Source organism: Lagenorhynchus albirostris, chromosome 1 (assembly GCF_949774975.1).
Source record: "Lagenorhynchus albirostris chromosome 1, mLagAlb1.1, whole genome shotgun sequence".
NCBI classification, from domain to species: domain Eukaryota; kingdom Metazoa; phylum Chordata; class Mammalia; order Artiodactyla; family Delphinidae; genus Lagenorhynchus; species Lagenorhynchus albirostris.
The window spans coordinates 50,381,901-50,407,109 of record NC_083095.1 but is presented as its reverse complement, the minus strand read 5'-3'; the positions used below and the strand labels follow the sequence as shown (position 1 = coordinate 50,407,109).

The following is a 25,209-nucleotide window of genomic DNA, read 5'->3' as shown; positions in this document are numbered from 1 at the left end:
TCCATGTGCTGTTGCTCAGGCCTGTGTGGGAGCTGGCATTTCTGAGACACTGAGGCTCCTCCAGGAGTCTGTGGAACAAGAAACAGTTCTTCGCTGTCGTGGTGCAGGCTTCTCAGGATCTGTCCCAGGAAACAGACAGACGGTTCCAGGGAATTCTTATACGGTGCATTCTATCTCCAGAGAGAAGTTAAGTTTCTTTTGTGATAGGATTTGTAAGATATTTAGATAAATGAGCCACATCAGACTTCAGTTTTGTTTTCTTGTTTTAAATTTTGTTTGTTTTAAAAGTTTACATTCAGGTCATTTATACATAAACAAGATCATATAATATGTTCTGTCCTGTGACTTACTTTTTTTTTTTAACTTAACAATGTACCCTGGAGTTCTTTCTGTGTTAGTACATAGAGGCTTCCCTCATTATCTTTAACAGCTGCATTCTTTCCTGATTGTGGGTACATAGGTGTTTGCCATTTTTCAGCATCACAAACAATATTACAGCAAACATACTTGGACCCAAATTTATGTGCTTATGCATAAATATTCTGAAGGATATATTCCTAGAGGTAGAATTTCTGGACCAAAAGGCATGCACATTTGAATTTGGGGTAAATAATACTAAAGCTTCTCCCCAAAAATTCTGTTCTAATTTACAAAGACACCAAAATACTCCTCAACACTGAACATTATCAATTAAAAAAAAAATTGCTAACATTACATGCAGAAAAATCCGTGTCATTTAAAATTGCATTTATCTGATTGACCAGTTTTATTGTGCATCTTTTCATATGCCTGTTGACCATTTGGATGTGGGGGAGCATTTTCTTGTAGTATAAAAATACAGAAAAGTACACAAGTCGTAAGTGTACTACTGAAAGAATTAACACAGCCTGAGCTCTTCTTGTAACCACCACCCAGGTCGAGAAATTGAATATTATCAGACCTTTTCCCACCTCCCCCAAAGAAATCACTATCCTGTAATATACCTCCTATAGATTAGTTGTGCTTGTTTTTGAACTTCATAAAATGGAATCATACAACATGCACTCTTAGGTCTAGCTTCCTTCATTCAACATTATGAGTATTCATGTACTTGCTCGTAGCTGTAATATATTAATATACATTGCTTATTATATTCCATTATGTGAATATACCACAATTTATTGATTGATGGACATTTGGGTTCTTTCCACCTTTCAGCTATTAGCAAATATTGATGCTATGAACATTCTTGTGCATGTTTTTTAGAATACATGTGCATACATTTCTGTTGTGTATATATATCTAGGAATGAAATTTTGGGGTCATGAGTAGTATTATCAAACTGGCTAATTGTGAATTTCCTATGACTATTCCTTGTATGTTAATTATTAGGTGGTTTGTATGTGTTCTATTTATTCTGGATGTTAATTCTTCGTATAGCTATTGTAAATATTTTTTCCTGGTCTTTATTTATATTGACTTTTAGTTCACAAAGTTTAAAATTTTTATTTAGTCAATGCTATAAATCTTTTTCTTTATGGTTTCTGAGTTTTATGTCTTGCTTAGAAAGTCCTTCCCTATCTCAAGATTGTAAAATATTCTCTCCTGTTTCCTTTTAATACTCATTTTGATTTTCACATTAGGCTTTTTAATCAATCTGGAATTTATGAGGGTGAGAGACAGAGGCTAATTTATTATCCAACACTTAGGGCATGAATAAAATTGTACCCTTTGCTGCCTAGATTTTTAAATATTTATTTTTTTTGAATTTCAAGACAGGTGATAACATCAAAGAGCTAAGAAACTGTCAAAAATATTTAAAAAATTTTTTTTTTTACTTTGGTATAGTTTCCCCTAATTTACGCCTCAGTTAGATCTTAAATGGGGCAAATGTTCTATATCAGTGGTTGCCACCCCAAATGCCATGCATATAAATGGTCAATAACTAGTTATTCATTTACTGTGCATTTATTTAACTTAAAGGTGTGGTTCTCATGGACTCTTGTGTCTAATAAGGAGGAAGATTCCATTCTGGAATCTTCAAGCTAGCCTGATGCACACTGAATCTGGGTTCTTGGGCTAGGAAAACCACAGCTGCTTCTTCCCTCCTAGAGCCCCAGCTCCTCTCAATCTGAGTAGATGCCCCAAAATAGGTCATGTGCTCTGAGTCCATCCTCAGTATAAAAAGGGGTCCAATTTGAACTTTATCACAAATCCCCAGGGTCAGCTTTTGTTTTTAGACAGGACTTCCTCAAGCAAGGCTGCCCGCTTAGGGGAAACTATTTTCCTGACCAGCTGGATGTTGGGTGTAGGGTCACATAGGGGAGAAGTGTGTTTGAACTCAGTCTGTTCTCCCCCTTGGCCTGACATGGCGCATCGGCTCCTTGTCGTGTCTGTTAACTAGTGGTGCTCAGCATGGGCTTGTCTGGTTGTTCGCAGACTTTCCAGCTGCTTGTGATGTGAGCTGGTTTTGTTCTGTCTGCCCCTCCTCTTTGAAACCTTTTTCCTTACACATTTTTGGGAAGGCTGATTACCTGGGATTTAGTTAACATGTTAGAGAACTGGAGCTTGAGCTGGGATGAGGAGAAGAAACATCCCCCTAGCTTGACAAAGAGCTTGGTTTCAGGCTGGTGAACTGCACATTCCACGGTGAACCACCTGAGCTGGTTTGCTTGGAATCTGCTCTGCTGGCCAAGCTCCAAACATATAATCAAAAGCGGCCTGAAATCACTCATTTTGCCACTTGCATTCTTAGCTTCACAATGTAAGGATCTGGCTGGTGCCTGTCCTGAAAGCATGGAATTTTCTACTGTTTGTGACACATGGCATTACGTGTGCGTGCGTGCGTGTGCGCCTGTGCAGTGTACACAGGCTTGTCTGAACAGGCATGTTTTCAGCTGAACTATTTATACCTACAGACAGGCAGTGATTAAAGATCACGGTGTATGGCAGGTTTTCTTTGATTTCCAGAATCGCCTGTCTGCATTTGTAGGTTAGTGTCTTTGGAGAAATGCAATGGAGCATCTTGCATGTGCGTGCAACGGATCCCCTAGGTAGAGGACCTTGCCTTGGAAATATCTGAGGATAATTTACTTAGAAGAAGTCAGTGTGCTATTTTTTGGAGGAACAGGTGTATTTGACCACACATTGGGGGAAGTGAAGACCTGAGCTCTGAGAAAGTCAAGTGTGAGGCCCTCAGAGGTGGTTATTTATATCGGAGTGATGTGTATTGAAAGCCGAAGTCTTTCATTCCACCAGCATCACAGAACTAATTTAGAGAAGAGGAAGGGCATGCGCTTTGCCTTGTGAAATGTCTACTGTACTGAAACTTCTGGTGTGGGTCAGACTTTTCGTGATCCAAGCACAGGCTCTGTTGTAGATGAAAGGGTGCTTACGCGCGCTTGCTTCAGCTACTTCGTGGATACAATGGCTCACTTTCCATTGGTTGATAGATGTGTGACTTCATTCTTGCTTCCTTTCCTGAGACGTCTCCCCCTCAACCCTGCATGTGAGCAGGCTGGTGTGCATGTATGGGGGGGGAGGGGAGGAAGGACCTTAACATAATCTCTCAGCTCTAAATAAGAACATTGGACTCTAACAACCACCCAAAACAATACATTAGAAACCCTTGTGTTCACTATTGTAATAAATGGAGTCTCATACAACTAGCTTCCATTTTTATCTCTCTTGAATTGTAAAGTCCCCTCCCTCACCCCTGCCCCTCGGGCTCTTTCGGTTATGGGAAATGAATGTGTTTCAGAACCAACATGTCAGAATTATGAGGAAGAAATTGGCAGTGGAACAAACTATGCGACATGCTTGACAAGAACTGAGAAACAATACATCTCAGATTTTCTGAGGCAGTCTTTCTTTCGTTCAGAAATATGACCCAGAAGCCACAGAAAGGGAAGCACCTTTGTAGCACCATTAGGGTCACAAAGAGTTAGTCTTTGTTAAGGAACCAACAGAGGATATTTCTGCACAGAAGGATGAGGTGTCTGTAGGAGGAGAACGTAGTCCTGCTTCCACGAGGAGTAGGTGGAAATTGCAAACAGAGAACTTGTGATCATTTGTTTCAAATGAGAAGACCAACGTGCAGAACGCCCAGAAGGATGGAGCAGGAAGGAAAGGAGAGGTGGTAGGAAACCTGAGCACGTTTACATAAATGTTACGCTCCTTCTGGGCTTGCCTAATCCCCGTCCTTTGGAGTTTGCATTTTACGAGGGTAAACATGGTTTAATACTGAGCAAATATTCATTCACATAATTAAAACCTGTTGTGTTGAACAGGAAACATCCAAGGGAAATCTGCAGGTGCCTGCAAGCAAGGGTGACTCTGGAAGGATCTTGGTATGTCGGTGCCTTCTCTCCCAAGGTGAGTGTCCCTGGAATTAAGCCACCAACGACAGGAGAGGAAACAGACAGCTTGTAAAAAATTGGAGCAGCGTGGAAAGGTTCTGAACTGATTAATAAGCTGCTAGCCCTGGGGAGGGTGTAAAAGGCATCTGGGATATTTGCATTTTTGTTTACTGAAGGGAGGAAAGCGTCTCACAACTCCCTGCCGCCCTAATTCATTCAGGACATGATATATTTCCAAGACTACTGCCATCTCAGGGGTTGAATCTGTTTTCAGTTTCACTCCAGGTTTCGCCACACATGTATATTAAAAAAAAAAAAATACGGTTCCAATATAACTTAAGAAAGAAAAGCCAGCCTGACTTCTAAAATCCAATTTTGCCCCCTGGATGCGTTTTCTTCCTGGAGGGGGCCATGTGATCTCTCCCCTCCTTACCATGCTGCATTCTCTTCATTCCAAGTCCTGGTCACAGCCAGACAGAAGCCCTTATCCTCAGGCTGTCCGTGATGAATGAGAGGTATGCCTTGCTCAGCTCTAGAGAGGAGACAAATGGGTGTGTAACTCACCATAATCCATGGCAAGAAATGATACATGCCGTGAGAGGAAAATAAAGTGCTGATGGAAAATTAATCTCATTAGGGAGATTTGTTTGTGGTGACATTTGAAATGAGCCTGAAAAATGAGGATGTTGACAGATGGCAAAGGGTGTCACTGGTATTATTATGGTATTAACGTTCAATAATATCTAAATGAAGCTGAATCTGTTCAGAACTCCAGAAGGTTTTGTGAGGCTGGTCTGGGCACACTACTCTGCTGGCGGTAGCACCCCAACTGTCCTCTGGAGGACCATCTCTCTCCCATTCTTGACCTAAGCGGTTTGAATGGGGCTGACCCCACCTCCTGGCTCTTGGTATGTGATCCAGACTAGCCAATAAGAGAACCACATTTCCTTAGCACAGTCATTGGTTCAGGGGTGAGCATGTGACCCAAGTTGGTCCAATCTTGGAGGTTTTTCAGGAACCTCTGGGGAAAAGGCATCCTCTTTCTGCTGGGGATGCTGAGCTGGTGGTTGGTATTTAGGAGCTGCAAGGGGCCTGTTTTGTTACCACAGAGGGAGAACCTGAGAAATGGAGAGATTCCTGAGCACCTGGAGCCAGCTGTGCCTGAAACTCTACTTTGGACTTTTTAGTCACTCAAGGCAATAAATTCACTTTTTAATAAGCCACTTTATGCTTTTCCCTTGCAAACAAAAATGTCCTAACCAATACAGAAAATTTTAGATATACTGCTTAAACAAACAAACAAACAAAAAACCCCAGTGGAGCAAGGGGAGTTGCAGATTCACAGAGCAGTTTCCTAGCAAAAAGAAGTCTTCCTGTTGCTAACATTTCCAGGTCCCAGTGACTAAGAATTTGGAGACTTTATTCTTAACTCCCCTGGTCTGAGACTGCTCACCAATCTAACTGATTCCTGTGTGCTACATATTTTTCCATGAATCAGAAATGAAATATGCAGCACTGTAGCCGCAAAGCAATGAAAACAGCTCATTTGCCTTTCGTGTCTCTCCAGACAAAAAGCTTTGTTTTTTTTCTGGGTCACACGTTGTAAGTGAAGAGTCATAATGATAATCCTGTTTGGATTTATTAATAGTTGAACAGACTATTGAGAAAAGATTTGTTAATCATCAGAAGCAAATTCACCACAGAAGCATTGCAGACAGAGTGGGACAATTGCCTTGAGCCAACTAAATCTCTGCCCCTTCAGGGAAAACTCTTGGATGTTTGAATTAAGTGCCACATCTGGAAATGCAGAAAGATAACTGCTTCTATTGAGTGCTTACTGTGTCCTTGGTACGAAGAACAGTATTTTGCCTACGTTCTCTCTCAATTTCATCAACTCTGTGAGGTAGGTCCTAATCCTGTTCTATAGGTGGGGAATGAGACAGAAACTACCAGTTGCTACCCAACATCCATCCTCTCCTTGTTCCTTACAGAAAGGTAACCCCAAGCAGTTACTGCTTCTACTTCAAAGTTTATGATCCATGGGCAATTACTGCAGACATTTATCATTTTGCAAACATTTTATCATGTCACTCCTGCAGCTGTGGATGGCCATGTGATTGGTTCTGGCTAGTGAGACTTGAGTAGAAGTCTTCTGGGGATCTCTGGGAAAGTGTTGCTGTCCTTATATGGATATTGCCCCTTTCTCCTTGTTCCTTCCTTCTCCCTGCTTGGAATGTGGATACGAGGCTGGTGGTGGAGCAGCCATGTTGTGACCTTGAGGCAACCATAAGGAGGACAGCCATATTCTAAGGGTGGTGAAGGAGGACTATAGAAGGAAACTGGGATATTCTGACATTGTAAAGCCACTCTTTCTGCCCCAGAAGACCTACTTTCAGACTTGTTGTGTGAAAAAATAAACCATTATTTGGTTAACCCAATGAGGTTGGGTTTCTGCTACAGACAACTGAATTCTATCCCCAATTGACACGGGGAAACTGAGCTAAAGAAGTTTAAGGGACTTGCTCACATTTCCATATAAAGTGGTGTCTCAAAGCTGAATGAGACATAGTACCCAGCCTTAAAGAATTCAAGCCTAGTTTGGGAGGCAGATACATAAATAATTATAGTATAATGCCATTAGTGTAATGATGTGATTTGCCTAGGGTATCATGGACACCTACAAAAAAAAAAAAGAGAGAGAGTCAGTTGTGGAATAGGAGTTAGCCAGGCAAAGGAGAGAGGTGGGAAAAGAGATTATAGCTTGAATAAAAGGTATGGAAGTGAGACGCAGCATAGCATACGCAGGGAGCCACAAGCTGCTTTGAGTTGTTGGAGCCCAAAGTATGAGGCAGGCAGTGGTGAGAAATGCAGCTGGAGGGGTGTTTCATTTTGCTATTGCTGCATAATAAGCCACCCCCAAAACTTAGTGGCTTAAAACTACATTTCATCATTTCTCATAATTCTGCAGTCTGAGCTGAGTTCAGCTGGGTGGTTCTTCTGTTCATGGAGTATCTGTTGGGGTTGGAATATCTTTTTTTTTTTTTTTTTTTGCGGTACACGGACCTCTCACTGTTGTGGCCTCTCCCGTTGCGGAGCACAGGCTCTGGACGCGCAGGCTCAGCGGCCATGGCTCACAGGCCCAGCCACTCCGCGGCATGTGGGATCTTCCCGGACCGGGGCATGAACCCTTGTCCCTCGCATCGGCAGATGGACTCCCAACCACCGCGCCACCAGGAAAGTCCCCAAGAAAACTTCTTAACTCCCAAGTTTGGTGCCTGGCTGGAATAAATGGAAGAGCTAGCTAGGGCTGGCTGGGCCTCTGCCTCTCTCTCTCTCTCTCTCTCTCTCTCTCTCCCTCCCTCCCTCCCTGGCCTCTTCATGTGGCTAGGCAGGCCTTCCTCACAGCATGATGATCTCAGGGTACATGGCAGATGGCTTCCAATTGAGAGGAAGAGGAAGCTTCCAGCACATTTAGGGTCTGGGTTCAGAAGTACCAGAACATTATTTCCACTGCACTCTGTTGATCAAAGCAAGTCACAAGACCAGCCCTGAGTCAGGGAGAGGAAATAGCTTATACTTCTTGATGGGAGGAGCAGTTTGCACATACAGGGAGAGATGAATTAATAGTGGTCCTCTTCGGAGACTACCTACCACAGAGGTAAGAAGGGTACAGATGAGGAACAACCTCGTCTGCTTGTCAGGGAGGTTGATGTGAACACCAGACCTGGGGGGTTTGCCCTGCTTCATATTTGAGATCAGAAAGGAAAACACCTCTCAAACTGCCCCAACTTATCAGAGTGAAACAGACAGAGTAGTGTGATTAGGCAGAGGAAGGGATGGAGCTTGGCTTCTTTGAACCCCCTTCAGTTCCCATATCTTATGCGAGATGGTCGAGTTGAGAATCAGAGAGCCTACTCTGGGGTCTGCAGTGGTGAAGGGAGCAGGGGGAGCCCACAGCAAAGCCTGGACCTCTCAGGTCCAGAGGATGGCATAGCACCCCTGGAGTCAGAGTGGCAGGGGAAGCTGAACAGGCTGAGTCCAGCCACCCCACAGCGGGAATCAGTGAGGATCTGGAGAACGTGGTATGGACTTGAGCACATTGCCTCCTACCCTCTCAATTCCCACACCCCTCCCACCCAGTGAATTACTCAGGCATCACATTGCAGAGCAGCAAGGAGAAGGAGAGATGACCTGAGAGCCTGAGAATGTGCCTGAAAGGACAACTTTTTAAACGGTCTCTTAATAGCATTTTCTGGACTTCACTGAAATCTAACCAGCAAGAGAGGCTCATAAGGAAGAATGACAAGTTATAATGAAATAAAGAAGCCATGTTAAGGAAAATTACAAAGACATCATAGGAATAATGGCAGTTACCTCTGTGGGAAAGGAGGGAGAGGAGGGGTCCATGGGGAGCTTCGGCTGTTTTAGAGATAAGGCTTTATCTCTAAAGTTAGGGGATGGATAGGGGTGTTGTTATATCCTTTATGCCTCTTTGTGGGTTTTAAATAGTTCATAATGTAACTTTTTAAAAAGCTGCCGTTCTGAATAGAATTGTGAGCTGCCAATGCCAAGTTTAGGTTGTGAACATATTGCATGGGAGTGGGGAACATAGAAAGAGGCTTGAAATGGAATCAGATTTGCTGGTTCAAAAAACCATCCGGGCCGGATTTGAGGAGGACAAGAGTTGAGACAGGGTGGCCAAGGAGGAGGCTGCCGCTCCAATTCCCTGAAAGGTGACGGTGGCCTGTAGTCTCAGGTGGTAGTCAGGGTGGCTTAGGAGTCAAGCTGGCAATGAGGACTTGGTAATTGACAAGATGGGGGAGGGTGGCTGGGTGGGCAAGGTTTCTGGTGTAAGTGAGCAGAGACCCCACGCCCACTGGATGAGAGATAAGAGGATCCAGGTGGAGGGCATGTTTAGATGGAAAGGTGAAGAGTTCGCTCAGGACAGGTCGGGTTTGAGATGCCTGTGGGGTGTCCCGGTGGAGGGTGGATGCAGGAGTCTGGATCTGGGAAACGCCAGCGCTAAGGCAGGCTGGAGCTGGAGAGGTAGGTGAGATACCCTGATGGGGAGCTCGTAGGACAGTAGCAAAGAGGATCCAGGACAGATGAGCACAGCAGCCACGCAGCCAGAGAAAGGGAAGCTCCAGCGGTTCCCACCACCCTTCCTTCCCCTGTGCGTCCCATTCTCTATCTGCTGTTCAGCTTTGCCTGCCTGGGGGATCACTTTCCTTTCCCTCCAGAATTATTAAAAGGGCCAGAGAGGGGCTTCCCTGGTGGCGCAGTGGTTGAGAATCTGCCTTCCAACGCAGGGGACAAGGGTTTGAGCCCTGGTCTGGGAACATCCCACATGCCGCAGAGCAACTAGGCCCGTGAGCCACAACTACTGAGCCTGCGCGTCTGGAGCCTGTGCTCCGCAACGGGAGAGGCCGCGACAGTGAGGGGCTCGCGCACCGCGATGAAGAGTGGCCCCCGCTCACCGCGCCCAGAAACGAAGACCCAACACAGCCCTAGATAAATAAATAAATAATTAAAAAAAAAAAAAGGGCCAGAGAGAAAGGCTCCTTCCACAACCAGATCTGCATTGAGATCCTCACCCAGGGAGCAGAAGGCCCAGCCACCCCCTGGACCTGTCTCCTTCAAGGACAGAGCCCAGAAAGAGCTGATCCCGGAGCCTCCTCGGAGGTAGGGGCCTGGTGGAGGAAGAGTATGTAAGACGGGTTACAGACTAGTCGGCCCCTTCCCTTCAGTCTCCCATCTCCCTTTAGTTTCTGTTATGATAAATGCAAGACAGTGTCAGCCTTTGTTTGTCCCCATTGACAACCTAAGCATCCTCTTTTCTACCCAGCCCCTGTCTTTTGGAACCAGAAATCTCTGTTTCTTACAATTTGAATTTCAATTTGAAGTTTAGACTCTGATTTGGGCAGCGGTGGCTCTGAGCTGTAGGAAAAAAAAGTGTTTCTGTCTTAAATTGGAATTAAGAGAATTTTGGAAAAGTCGAACAAAGTTGCATTTCAGAAATATCAGTCTCGCACAGCATTTCTCCAAAAACATAGATTTCAATTGTGGTATGAAAGTATCCTGGAGGGAATGTAGAGGGGTTTGCTCTTCTAAAAGCAGCCCTATGGTCAAAAGTAATACAGCTATGAAATAAGATAATCAAAAAAGGAAAGTTTTCATACAGAAAACATTTTAATGAGTCAGTTTAATGCCAACTCTCGTAGCATCTATCTACTCGGAGATCTCAGAATTGCTTTCAGAGTGATTTACTTACCAGCCCTTTGGAGCTCACTTGTATAAACGATAACCTTCTGCTCTAAAATATATGCCAAGAAGCACAGGTGTGTGCAAGTAAGCAATCTCTAGTCTCATGATCTTTCTTTTCACCCAGTAATTGGCTTTTCATAGAACTGCGCAGGAGGTATCAAAAGGTCCATTGGTTTATTCCTCTGCCCCCAGACTGAACATCCACCATCTCAGAGAGCAGGCAGCCCTTCCCTCTCAAGCACTCCTCTAGAAACCTGCTCATAGCTTTGGTTTTTGGTTTCCTTTCCTTGAGCATCTGATCTTCTTTGCTGTGCCTTCTAGCTCTTGGGACCCCCACTGCCATCACTCTTATTGTGGACTTGTCCTTGGGGGGATGGTAGCCCTGCCCCAGTCCTTCCATCTGTCCTCATTCAGGGCCAGGATCAATCACCTGGGGGAAGGGTGTGCTGCTGATCTCAAGTTGAAAGTGGTGCTTTTCCCAGGTAATATATTTGCATTTTAATAGAAGGCTCCTGGGAGAAAAAGTGTTAACTTCCAGGCATTAAAACAAGCTTCTTCGGGTTTCCCTGGTGGCGCAGTGGTTGAGAGTCCGCCTGCCGATGCAGGGGACACAGGTTCGTGCACCGGTCCAGGAAGATCCCACATGCCGCAGAGCGGCTGGGCCCGTGAGCCATGGCCGAATGCAGCAAGAACACAGAGGATACCCAGAGATGACCACTGCTAATATCTTGGTATATATCCTCCCAAGCACCTAGTGTTACAGATATGAATAGACATCCTTATCTCTAGCAGTCAAATTTAGACACTTTTATAAAACTGGAAAGTTGTACACATCGTTTCTATATGTCCCATTTAGTAACACGTACACTCCTGTTCCAGTAATCCCACTTCTAGGAATTTATCCTAAAGACAAAACTAGAATGATAAGAATAACATTAGCTCTTATGTATTGAATTTTAATTGTGTACCAAGGTTTGGTGGATTCGGCATAGAGATGTATTTTTTCAGAAGGAAATGAAAGTAGGGGAGGTGGAAAAAGTGGGACTGTGGGTGTGGAATAACTGAAGAGGGTGTAATTTGAGAGCTTTTGCAGGAGAGTAAATGGGACAGGAAATGGGCTGAGTTGGGAAGCCCACTTTGGGGTGCTTTGAATGCTACTGGTAGATATTCAGTCAATATCTTTCCCCTTCCTTTTTATTCCAACAGATACATACTTTAGTCCCAGGAATTTTTTTTCTTTTTAAATCTGGACTTTCAATGCCAGAATGAGTAATGGTGTATAAAGTGGGTCACAAGGAAGTGATAACTAATGCACAGACTGTTTTAACTGCTGAATCAGAAATCTCTATGCTACATTATGAAATATGCAGGAAGGAAAATAAGCAGATGATAGGAATGGAAGGAATCCTAAAATAATATTTTCACAAACAAATTCTGGCCCAACATAAACCTGAGGGGTCAGTGGAGGGGAGCTGCAATGATATGCTCTCCTGAGCGTTGAAGCACTGAAATAAAATTGCCGAACTAGATGGCGTTCCAAACGACATAAGACCTTCTGAGGCACATGACCACTCAAACCCACAGCCTGAGAGGCCACGGCAATGTCTTGGGGGCATCTTCGTCACTCCGCTTCCTAGCACGGGCAGGCAGGGCATAAAGAAAGCAAAGACAGAGAAAACGAAACTCACACGGAATTTAAATATCTGTTCTATTTGCTCTTCCTAAAACAAACAAACAAAACCCATCTTTTTGGTTTAATTTGTTTCATAGATTTTTTTTTTTGCTTGTGGTAAAATATACACAACATAAAAATTACCATTTTAACTATGTTTAAGTGTATGATTCAGTGGCGTTAAGCACCTTCACAATGTTGTGCCGCCGTCACCACTATCTCCAGAACTTTTTCATCAATCCAAACAGAAACTCTGTACCCAAACAACTTCCCATCCCCACTTCCCCAGTCCTTGGTAACCATCATTTTACTTTCTGTCTCTATAAATTTGCCTATTCCAGGGACCTCATATAAAGGGAATAATACGATATTTGTGGTTTGGGACAAAAATAATACAGTACTTGTCCTTTTTCACTTAGCATAATATATTCAAGATTCTCCCATGTTGTAGCATGTATCAGGATTTTCTTCATCTTTATGGCTGAATAATATTTCATTGTATACATTTACTACATTTTGTTTATCCCTTCATAGGCTGGTGGACAGTTGGGTTGTTCCGCCTTTGGCCATTGTAAATAATGCTGCTATGAGCACTCGTGTGCAATATCTGGTTCAGTCCCTATTTTCAATTCTTTAGGAATGGAATTACTGAATCATATGGTAATTCTATGTTTAATTTCTGAGGAACCACAAACTGTTTTCCATGGCAGCCTCACCATTTTACAGTCTTACCAGCACACACAAGGGTTCCATTTTTTCCACATCCTGCCAACACTTGCTGTTTTCCATTTTTTTCAAAAATAATAGCCATCCTAATGGGTGTGAAATGGTATTTCACTTGGTTTGGAGAGAGACTGAAACAGAAATCATACCGAGGACCCATATATAATTTCATATAATTTAGGTTTGGAACTGAAACTAGGAATCATAACATATACTGAAAATAATACTTAGCATGTTTGTAACTCATCTTATCGTGCACAGTATCTTTTGGTTTATTCTATTTTTGGTGTAAAGTTCTAAATTGCCCTCCTATAGTCTCATCTTATGTACTGGTTGACTTTTCTACCTGACACAAGTTTCTTTCTTTTTTTCTGGTAAGTTTTCTTTTTTTAAAAATTTTATTTATTTTTGGCTGCATTGGGTCTTCGTTGCTGCGCACGGGCTTTCTCTAGTTGCAGCGAGCGGGGGCTGCTCTTCGTTGCGGTGTGCGGGCTTCTCATAGCGGTGGCTTCTCTTGTTGCAGAGCATGGGCTCTAGGTGCGCGGGCTTCAGTAGTTGTGGCACGCAGGCTCTAGAGCGCAGGCTCAGTAGTTGTGGCGCAGGGGCTTAGTTGCTCCGCGGCCTGTGGGATCTCCCTGGACCAGGGCTCGGACCCGTGTCCCCTGCATTGGCAGGCGGATTCTTAACCACTGCACCACCAGGGAAGTCCCCTGACACAAGTTTCAAATTCTATCCAATGTTCTAAAAATAATTTGTGTACATGACATTCAAAGATGTGTTCATCTCTGAGGATGATTGTTATTACTTCTGGTATCCTATTGCACCAGTTTTCAAGGTTGAACAGATTCTCTGGATTCCATTGTTAAGTTATGCAGCATTTTATAGTCATAAGGAACAAAGATAAGAAGCTGTTTCTTTGAAGTTGACCTGTGGTCTTTTCTTAAAACGCTTATTATAGTCAAACGACAGACCTAATATATTGAAATACTCTGTGTTAAATCTTAATTTTGGGGGGGGCATAACCAACACATCTGATAAAGAGAGACCTTTCATGAATACTTGGTTAATACGAATTTGAGGGCCTGCTATGAGCCAGCCATTTTGCTGGGTGCTGGATACATACTGGTGACTAAACAGACCTCATGGCATGTGGTAGATGTTTCCAGAAAGAGATAGTCCTATTGTTTTTACTGCCTTCTTGACAAATAACTTAAGGGATAACTCATAGTTCAGGGATAAATGTGGCCCAGGACTAAGTTGTACTTACTGAACTGACTTTTCCCTGATTTTCCCAAAAGGATTTGAATTAACTTATAAAAGATACATGTAATAATTTTAATATACAGAAAGGTAGAATCTGGATCAAGACGTAAGGAAGGTAGCAACATACGTGCCCTAAGTTGCGTATGTTTGACACAATTACTATTATGTAATTACTATATTTGATACAAACTCCAGGGATGCATTTGCTTGGAGAAAAACAACGCTGACTTCGGTAAGTAGAGGCTCATTCATCTCATATAACAAGCCTGAAGTTATGCAATCCAGGGCTGGCACAGTAATTCTCTATCAGGGCCCAGGTCCATCATCTTTTTGCTCTGCCATCCTTAGCATGCAGACCTGTGTCCTCATGCTGTCACCACGTGGTCCCCAAATGGTTGCTGTACCTTAGGGCAGGAAGAAAGGAGAAGGGCCACTGGGCAAGAGCTTTCTCCTGCTTTTCTTTTTTTATCCAACCAAGAAAAATGAAGGGCCTGAGGTTTCGTCCTGTTTGCAAGCTAAGAAGTTAGCCTGCCATGGTTTCATGGTTGCTGGCAGAAGTCACGAGACTCCTAGGTCAGAGGCAGCCAGCACTATTACTCAGTACACAGCATGCAGCACGATTTGCTGTAGTTCTCCTCACCCTCAAGTCCCATAGGGGTGGCACAGATAGGCCCACAGGAATGCCGGTGCACTCAGTGGGTTGCCTCACGGGAGAGGAACCTTGAACTCAGGTTCCCCAAATCTTACACAATTGGCAGTAGGCAGGCCTGCCCTTTGCTCTGGAGTGAAACACCATCCCTATCTTCCAAGGTTCTAAGCAAGCCTCCCCTTTGCTCCGGAGAGACAGCATCTCTATCTTCCAAGGCTGTAGGCTATGCAAGCATCCTTGGGAAGATACTCTGCTGCTATCAGTAAGTGCCTCTGCTTGCAAGGTACATAGAAATGAGAGAGACCACAGAGAACTGTCTCCCAACAACATCCACCCCCGGGACTTCTGCCTATCGTTACTGCCCAGAACCGCATCACCTGGCCAGCTCTGACTGCTAGGGAGGCTGTGAAACTGGGCATTCTGGCTGGACACGCTGCTGCTCTAAATAAAAGGGTGGTTCTGTTCATAAGGAAAGGCAAGCGCACATGGAGCTACGCAAGAGCAGGGCAAAAACTGTGCCCGCGTGTTTTTAGCTGTGTGACCGATATCTTTTTCCCCTTGTATAGCACATTTTATGACGCTTCATGTATTGGTCCTGCCAGAAATAATTTGTACAACTTAGAAGAAAACTCCCAGTCAAGTACCATTCTGCAAATTTCAAACAAACTATTAGTAGTTTAGTGCAGAATTTTAATGTCATAACTGCATAATATCTAAGTGTATAGGCCAATCACTCCTTAGAACTCTCCCTGTTTTAAAAAACAAATCTGTATTCGTTATTTTTACCGACCATTTTTAGGGAGTGAGAATAACAATTCTTTTAAGAAAACGTTTATGTCATGAAATTTCTCCCAATCTTCTAGTATCTGTAGCTTAAGGAAGAGGTTCTACTTTGCATACAGATAGGTGTTTGGTAAGAGGTTGATAAATATACCTTTTCTGGTTTCATTTATTTTAAGATAATTTTTTCACCTCATGACAGTCATTTGGGGCTGACAGTGTTACCATGGTAACCATGCTCCACAATGCTGGTTGCTGGTGAATATTGGTCCTCAGCACCTTTCACTACAGTGCTCACTCCCTTATGGGAAGGGAAGCCTTGCTCACAGCACATTTAGGTCAAGGAACCCACTCCCAGTGGCAGTTGGTACTATAACAGAAACCTACTGGCTTTTCCTCCCAGGAACCAGTCTAAAGATTCCATTGAGAACCCTGGCTCAACCCATATCATCATGGCTTACACTTCCATTGTAACAGATAGAGGCAAAACGTCTTTGTTTCCTTTTCGGCTGCACCGTGAGAGGTCAGAAGCTCAGTCAATGCAACACCTAATGCACTGAGGGAACATTTCGGTCGTGAATGGACGTGCCTTCCCTAGAGGCAGAGAAGGTTGCAAACTACTTTTCAAATCTCTCATTGTATGATTTTGAAATAAAAATGCTTCTTTCCTGAGCGGGAAGGAGAGATTTTAACTCTGGGTGGTGCCCTGGGAATCTAATGATGGAGCACAGTCCAGGGCCGTCCTGGAGATGATGACTGTCAAGGCTCTGGCGGGGTGATCTCTCTCGGGGTGATCTGGACGGGGTTGACCCCTCTTCTCCACAAATGGGGGAGAGCCTCTCCCCTTCAACAAGGTTTTGTGTATGAGAAGCAGTGGTGGGGGGGGAGTGGAGCTTGTTAGAGAAAGCAGCTTTGAAAACTTGATCCTCCTTGCCAAGAACTAATGGACTGTCTTCAACATGCATGAAATCTGTTCGGCATGGTGACCAGGGGAGCCAAAATGAGGCCTCCACAGACCTAATTGGGCGTCAGCCTACATCTGTGTGAGAAGGCCTGGATGTGTTTATTTTATTCTCTGCTGTAACTAAGAAAAAAACCAACAAAAACCCTGCGAAGGTTCATTGAGACAACAGTTGGTCACAAAAAAGGAATTTGAACCAAGATAACGCTGGTTACATTTTATCCACATGTTCCTGAAGCCTGCCCTAACGGCTGAATACATAGCCTTTCACCATTAGATAAAAAAGTAACCAAATCAGCATAGTCTTTAGGAAGTTAAAGGAATCTACATATACACACATAGATATCTTTTGATAATTCAGGAACCACTGACAAAATGAAAGGATTCCTAGACCAAGTGAGACATTTCACTTTCTTATCATCTTTGTCCCGTGTTGGGAGAGGCAAACGTGTGTTGCAGTGGAAACCCAGGGAGAAACTGCTCCCCTGTCAGTTGCAGTGACAGCCAGCCTTTGTGGAGCTCTATGAGCCAGGCACTGTTCCTCAGCACTTTCCAGTAGGATTTCCCTGAATGCTGGTTAACAGCCGTTTCAGGTGAACGCAATCATAATCCCCACTTTACTGTTGTGGCAACTGAAGCACAGAGAAGTTAAGTGACTTGCCCAACATCGCACAGCTAGTTGTACAGGACCTATGCCTCTTGTGTAAAATGATACGCACACACACCCCCCTTAGCTTTGTGGCTCAAGGTCCTCGGAGCAAAATACTACAGCAGGAAGGGGAGAGGAAATCTGGCTGTGGTATACTGGAGGGGAAAAAACAAGGGAGGCTCTTAAAGTCTAGGCAAGGCAATGTCTCCAAGGACAGTGCAATTTCTCATCAGTGGGCTATTGGTCAGACGCCCCAGTCTCAGAGGCCTGTCCAGGGTTTCTGTGCTGCCAGGGTGACATTGCTCAACCGCCTGTAGGGGAGCTGCAGCTCCCCAGGTTGTGGGGCTGCCTGTATCTGGCTGGTCTTCTACTCCAAGATAGAGGAGAATGTCATTCCTGGGTAAATTTTCCTTCAAATGACCTTTCTGAGATAAGCCCTCTCCACCTTTCTGAGATAAGCTGTGTCCATTTCAGCATCTGCCTTCCTCAGTATGCCCTCTCCTGCACCAAAAAGACACGTCCTCTGAGATCCAACCAGTTCCCCTGACATCCTTGGGTACTGGTGACCGTGCTTCTAAGGGAGTGAAGTCACTCCCAGCATTGCTTTTCCGTGGAGATCCTGTCACGCTGATGGTGGTGTGACACCTGAGTACAGACTCGCTTTTCAGCAAGATGCATTTCTTTTTAGTTTATGCTGCCAGTTTTCCCTGGAGAATCAAGTTCTGTTTAATCCAAATGGGAAGTGTTTGGAATGGAAATTAAGTGTCTGTCATTGGAAATTAAAAAGCAGAGGGGACATATGCCGACACCTTCCCTTGGAATTTCTTTACCTGACCTTTCAATGTAGTAACAGAGTGTCTTAGATCTCAAATCTTTTCACCATTTATCACTTGGTCGTCAAGATGATGAATGCTTCTGGCCCTAAAATATGCATTACTACAATTCTTTGGTTTAAAAATATATGGATAGCTTTAATAAAAGGGATGACTGGATCAATTAAACTTTCTAAATCCAAAGTCAAGCCCTCTTGGTTAAACCTATAATATTGTGTCTCATAGGTTTAGTTTTAAACCAAGGATTTAAAGAATAACCTATCTATTCCTCTGAAGAATTTAACTTAAAAAAAAATCCAATTGGGGATAATTGTTCACATCTGCCTAATGATGTTGCTATTTGAAAAGACGTAAGAGATTGTACATATTTGAGTTACAATAGCTTTCAGTTTATAATTAAAATCAAAATGGAAAAATTTAATTTTATATGAGGACTCAAGGTAACACATTTTTTTAGCATTATTAGACATTGATTTTTTTTTCTTGTTTTTTCCTGCTTTTGTGCAGGTGATATACGGAGGAGCAGATGTGTTGCCTCTAGCAAGGCAATAATTCACTTCATTATTATTGTTTGATTTGCCTTGTGTATGCTGTTCATTGCTAACTGAGGCCTGCAATGCTGTCCGTGGGATCTGAAATGTACAAGAACGGGTCAGAAGGCCTTGGGAGAACTGAAAAAGAAGTCATTGCCCTGGCCTCAGTCACCTGTCCCCAGACAAAATCACACCCTGTCATCCATGAAGATTTGCAGACCAGCCCCCACTCAGCTGCTGTTTTGACCATAGCCCTTGCTGCCCTAGGCTCTTACCCATGGGACCGAGAACGTTAATGTCAGAAAGAAGTTAGAAACTGATACTGAAGAGCAGACCTGTGTTGGAAAGAACATAGTTCAAGGGAGACTGGTGAATGAAGAAGGGTAAGTACGAATGGGTCTGACTAGAGCAAGACAGAGAAGAAGGTCAAGTGTGCTATGAGTTAAACTGAAGCCAAGATGCTAATGAAAGACTAAAGTGTTCTAATTTACTTATTTATTGGCTCGATAAGTGCTTCTCAACTGGATAAATCAGAAGATGCTGGTCAGAAGATCCTTGGCAGGTGGAGGGCAGGGTGGAGGGGGGACCAACTTGGGATGTTAAGGGTCTGCAGAGAGAGTAATTGCAGCTTGAACCAGGGGGTCTCTTTGGAGGAGCAGGTACCGAGCGACAGAAATGAACACCGGAGGTGGTGATGGTGGGATGAATTGGGAGATTGGGATTGACATATATACACTAATATGTATAAAATAGATAATAAGAACCCGCTGTATTAAAAATAAAATAAAATTCAAAAAAAAAAAGAACTGAACACCGAAGCCAGGCTTGGTTGTTTAGTGGGGTGGGGCAGAAACTGCTAGTTGCCTACCCAGTATCTACTCTCCCCTTTTTCCTTCATAACACAACCAAGATTTTAAACTGGATGACAATGTGCCCAGCTGGAAGATAACATTTGTCAGCCACATTTGCAGCTGGGTGGGCCATTGAGATACAAGCAGAAGTTGTTGGGTTGATCTTCTGTGAAGATGCCTTAAGAGGGGCTAGACTACTGACGTCATCTTTTTTTTTTTTCCCTTCTCCCTCCTGTGCCTTCCTGGAACAGGAAGATCAATGTGATGGCTGGAGCTCTAGCTGCCACATTGGACCATGAAGTGAATTCAAGATGGAAGCCATATGCTAAGTATGGCAGAACAAAAAGACAGAGGAAACCTGGAACTTTGATGACACTGTAGCTCCCATACCAGCCAGAATCCAGCCTTATTTTGTATGAGAGAGAAATAAGCTTCTATCTTATTGAAACCACTGTTATTTCCTCCTTCACCTGGGACATCACAAGTCTAGGGACTCTTTGGAAGGTTTTGACCAGAGAGTGAAAAATTAGGGATTTCATTTGTTTGTCTTTTGGTATGTTTATTTTTTTAAGCTAAATAAGCTGTAAGATAAGGGTGATGTAACTTGACAAAATAGTCTCTGAGCTCAATCATAAAAGGAATCAAGGGGTTATGTATTATTGTATTATGTATTCATTATGCTTAACCAAAAAAGGCTTTGTTTGCTTATGTAATTGAGAAGACCAGAGGTTGAGTGGGCTTAGGTAAGGCCAGATGTAGTAGCTGGACAAGCCAATGAAGACCCAGTGTCTTTCCATTTCTTCTTAGTCTGCCATGGTTTCATTCTTAGACTGTCCCACCTAATGATCACGAAAGCAAAATCGCCTTATATCTGGACCAGGTGGCCATCCCCAAGCCAATCACTGTGGCTAGGGTAGCTAGGACAATGGAACCGACTGGATGGCTTGAACTGACCGAGGTCTGCCCAGAGAACTGCAATTAGGTTAATCCTTCCCAAGTGCATGGCTGGGAAGTATGGGGCCCTGCTAGGAAGGGGAAGAAAGAAATGCATATGGGAAGGCCACCATGTGCTCTATATCTCTCCTGGTCATCCTTCTCAAGTAGTGTTATTTCAAGGGCTTCAGTTTTTTAAAAGGCAAAGGTCTTTTGCTCCCAAATCCATTTTTATTAGCCTGAAAACCAGTATTGAACTTACTGGTTGGGAGTAAGGCATGGGATTGCCAGAGAAACTGTTACTCTTACTTTCATTCATTAATTCAACACTAAACGTTTCTTGGGTGCTGGTTACGTGTCATAGTCAGTAGGTCTAAGCCATGAGTATCAGTGGCACTAGCACACAGGGCTGCACATACTCTTTAGGAAGGTCAGGAAGCAAGTATGAGGGCATGGGAAATAGGACAGGGAAGACTTGCTATGACTAGGAGTTGGGCATCGGGTGATGCCCAGAGAGCGTGGACCTGCGTGGTCCCTCAGCATGGCCCTGGGTAGACTGCTGGTTCTGTGCACCTGAGAAAGGGAAAAGCAGGATGGGGGGTGCATATGGGGGCTTCAAGCCGTGCCTGTTTTGCAGTCTTACCAGTGCTGGATTTTGACTGGGGTTCTGAATCCTCCTGGTTAGGGAGTCTCTAGGAGGAGGACGGATAGAGTTAGCAGTTCTTAACTAGGGTTTTGGGAATGTTTGGGGGATAAAGTGCTAGGAAATGAGGGTGAAATCCCTGAAACTCTTAGGAAGAATCTCTGCCAATCCAGCTAGCCTGCTGCTCTCCTGACCCTGGAACAGCTTCTTGGGGGTTTTCAGTTTATCATGGCACAATTCTTTTTTCCTGCAAGAGTTAGAGAATAAGGGCTCCGTGACCCAAAATAGTTCACAGCATGGTATTGTCTCTATTTAAAATCATCTCCCAAGGGGTTCAGCTAACAATGTACATGTCAAATTATGTCATGCCCGTTAGATGCTCTAATTTGGTCAGGCTGGGTCAGGCAGTCCCTGAACAGAAGGAGCTGTGAACATCCCAGCAGACAGTCACAGCTGCAGCGCCCAAGCTGCCCTTGGCTTGAGCTGCATTAGGGCGTGACATTCCACTGGCAAGTACAAGGCAGTGTCACGTGGAGGGTTAACCTCATGACGACAGTGACCTGTTCATCCACCCCCTTTATCAGAGCTTTGCCCCTGGAGACTGGAGTATGTGGGTTTGAATCACGGCTCCGTCACTTACCAGCTATGTGATCTTGGGCAAGTTAACTTTTCTGAGCCTCATTTTCCACGTCTGTAAAATGGGAATACTCATAACACTTCACTTATAGGGCTGTAGTGAGGATTAAATGCATGTGAAGTGTTTGGCAGAGTGCCTGGCACTTAATAACAACTCAATGCCAGCTATTCACTACTAGTAGTAGTAGCTAATTTTTTAAATCTTGTTTAGTCCTTCAAAACTGGGGCTCCTCCCAAGATCACCCACAGGAAATATTTCACCAGCCCTCCAGAGACCAGGAGGAGACGAGCAGCCCTTCCTGGAGGGCGTGCAGGGTAGCTAGAGGAGTCACAGTGGTATTCTGACATAGAACTATTTAAAATGTGGCAAGAGTGGCCTTGAGTTTAAGACTAACTCTGTGTGGGTACGGAAGGCTTCTTTCTCTGCCTAGGGGTGCCTTTGTGTGGTCATGCAATAGGTCTGCAGAGCTCCAAAGAGGCGGGCGTAAGGGTGCCGCCATTCTCTCCATTTTCTATAGAGGTAAACTGAGGCACAGAGAAGTCTATACACACATGCACAGTTCTTTCCCTGACCTCTCAAAGGACAAGTGAAACTGGGGTAATTATAGAGCCAGAAGCAGAATCTCCTGCCCAGATGACATGAGACTATGGCATCTGAGTCATAAACCACAGTGGGAGCCAGTATTTGGGAAACTATCTGGGGTTACTTCACATGCACAAGGACAATGCCTCTTAGCCTTTTCCTTACCCAGACCCTCTGGGGTCGTCTGGCGTTCCCTTCATGGGTACGTCCAGGAGGTGGTGTGTTGTAGAAAAAGCCCTGGGTTATATTCAAGAGACCCGTACTTTAAGCCCAGTCCTGCCAAACCAGCTGTGTGACCTCGGAAAACGTACTTAACCCAGGATTGTACTTCAGAAACAGAAGTGAAGGGTTCGGACGATATCAGCCGTTCCCCAAACCTGACTGGTCAGCAGAATCACTGTGTGTGTTTTGGGGGGTAGGCTGCGGAGGTGGGATCTGGAGCCTCAGAATCTGGGTTTTGTGTTCTAGGTGATTCTGAAGAGCAGTCTCCGTTGGGAACCCTGGAGCAGATGCTATCTAAGATGCCTCGCGGGGCTCCAGTGTTTTCTGACTCCAAAGCCCCCTGAAGCATATTCTGCGCAGTTCCACGCAGTGCAGCCCAGAGGAGACGGCGGCCCCCACCGTGAAGCCCCGTGAGAGAGTCGGTGTGTACCCCGGGGAGCAGCCAGCACGGCAGAGCGTGTGACTTGCGTGGCGTGGGGGAGAGGGCGCCGGGGCCGTGCCTGTTTCTTAGCTGGTTCTGCTCTGGAGCCAGTGAATTGGCCTCGCCTGGGGCCAGCGGGACCTTGGCCCAGACGGTGACTGTCCACCGCCTTGTTCCCGACGGCCCGGTCCTTCTTGCCATCGTGCTGTGGTGTGGAACACCCAGCACGCCTGCCCCAAGTCCAAGGAGCACGTCAGGAATCCCACAAGTTGCGTCCTTGAGGCCGGCACCCTTCGCGTGAGATTCTGAATGCAGTCATGTGTCTCTGTCCCAGAGTCACAAAAAGTCCCCGTTCTAATGAGGAGCTGTGGAATGCTAAGGCTGAAGCTGCCTTGAGCTCCTCTTTCACGAGTTTCAATCATGGGTTAATGCTGACATTCTTTGGCTTTCGTAAATGGGGAGGAGCCTTTTGTGTTTGTGTGAGGGCAGAGGCAGGAATAAATCGTGGCTCTCGGGGCTGACTTTGATCCAGGAGTGTGTGTCTAGACCGCTTCTGAGTGGCAGGGAGAACAGGGGTGCGGTGGTCCGTGGCAGGACCCTCCCTGCCTGGAGGGCACCCAAGCAGGAGGGGGGATGCACGTGTACGTGTGTAGGGGGGAGCGGGTGTGCCTCAGCTAACGGGTCGGCCAGCACCTGCTCTCGCCCGCTGTTGCCATGCACCAATGACAGCCTAATGTTGCCAACACTTCTGCTTCTTTAGAGAAGTCAGAAGTCTCCGTGTTACCTGAATTCTCCCAATTTTAGCATGATGACACCTTGAATTTACAAAATTCCTCAGACCAAGCAAATCACAACTTCTAGCCACAGTCTGAGACTCTGAGTAGAAAACCTGGCTCAGAGGACTGGTCTGGCTGTGCTCCAATATTCTATTCCCAAAAAAAGCAGAACCCCCAAAGGAGGCTATTAAGTCTTACGAGTTAAATCCATCTCCTTGGTGATTTCCTTGGCTGGAGGGGAAGGAAGTTCTCTGGCTTTCTAAGACCCTCGAAATCCCCTTTCTTTACTGCTGTGTAACCCCCCCGCCCCCTCCCCCTCCGCTTCAGGGCCAGGGATCGGCAGTGCTCACCTGCCCTCTGCCTCTGTCTGCCCTGCTCCCAACCACCCCTAATAACACAGCCCACTCCCTGGACTTCCTTGGGTGTGACACCCAGTATACAGACTGTAACACCATCTCCTCTCCCACCTAGAAAAACCACCAAACCCAAGTAACATGGGAGCAACTTACGACACGGACAACCTTGATGTTTCATTTAGTTTTTAAAGGTTAATCACTTCTGCACTTTGGAGCTCTAGCAGAAACAGTTTACTCAGGACACACGTCCCATAGATGAGCAGTGGCTCCAGAATTTCTATGTGGGAAAATCTGGGGGGTGGCATTTTGTTGGGAGCAAGGAATAGCTAAAGGATTTCTTCTAAAGCTACATTATATATCAAACCCTCTTTATCCTTAAATTGCACATTTATCTAAAAAACAAAGGAAAACCTCCAGAAGCCAGGCTTTGGCCCTGCCATTGTGGTGGGTCAGGACACATGCAAGAGCAACAATATAGGTAGAGATCCCCCTCCTTGATAGGTAGAGGGATGGGCAGGACGAAGTCACAGAACAACCCAGGTGCAGCATACGCCCCTAGCGCTCAACAAAATATTCGACTTGTGGCCTTCACCAAGAAGTCTACGAATGATAAATGCCGGAGAGGATGTGGCGACAAGGGAACCCTTGTACACTGTTGGTGGGAATGTAAATTGGTGCAGCCACTGTGGAAAACAGTTATGGTTCCTTAAAAAACTATCACATGATCCAACAATTTCACTCCTGGGTATATACCTGGAAAAAACCAAAACTCTAATTCAAAAAGATACATGCACTCCGACACGCAAAGCAGCGCTATTTACAATAGCCAATACATGGAAGCAACTCAAGTGCCCATCAACAGAAGATTGCTTAAGATGTGGTATATATACACAGTGGAATATTACTCAAGTAACCATAAAAAAAGAATGAAATATTGCCATTTGCAGCAACATGGATGGACCTAGAGAATATCATTCTTAGTGAAGTAAGTTAGACAAAGAAAAATACTATATGATATCATTTATATGTGGAATATAAAAAATAAAACAAATGAATTTATGTACAAAACAGAAACAGACTAAAGCACAGACAACAAACTTATGGTTTACCAAAGGGGAGAGTGA

At 44.6% G+C, this 25,209-nt stretch overlaps 1 long non-coding RNA gene across 4 annotated transcripts; it reads left to right on the top strand.

The window, feature by feature from the left end:
* Positions 1 to 23,484, top strand: LOC132516463 (uncharacterized). Of its 4 annotated transcripts, none has more exons than XR_009539320.1 (5): positions 1 to 186; positions 4,269 to 4,353; positions 18,639 to 19,047; positions 19,767 to 20,068; positions 22,779 to 23,484. It is a non-coding gene; the product is annotated as an uncharacterized LOC132516463 (long non-coding RNA). The 4 variants fall into 4 exon arrangements; XR_009539321.1 differs by lacking the exon at positions 1 to 186 and adding an exon at positions 1,554 to 3,487; XR_009539318.1 differs by lacking the exon at positions 1 to 186 and having other exon boundaries at positions 1,563 to 4,353.
* The last annotated feature ends 1,725 nt before the right edge of the window (positions 23,485 to 25,209 follow it).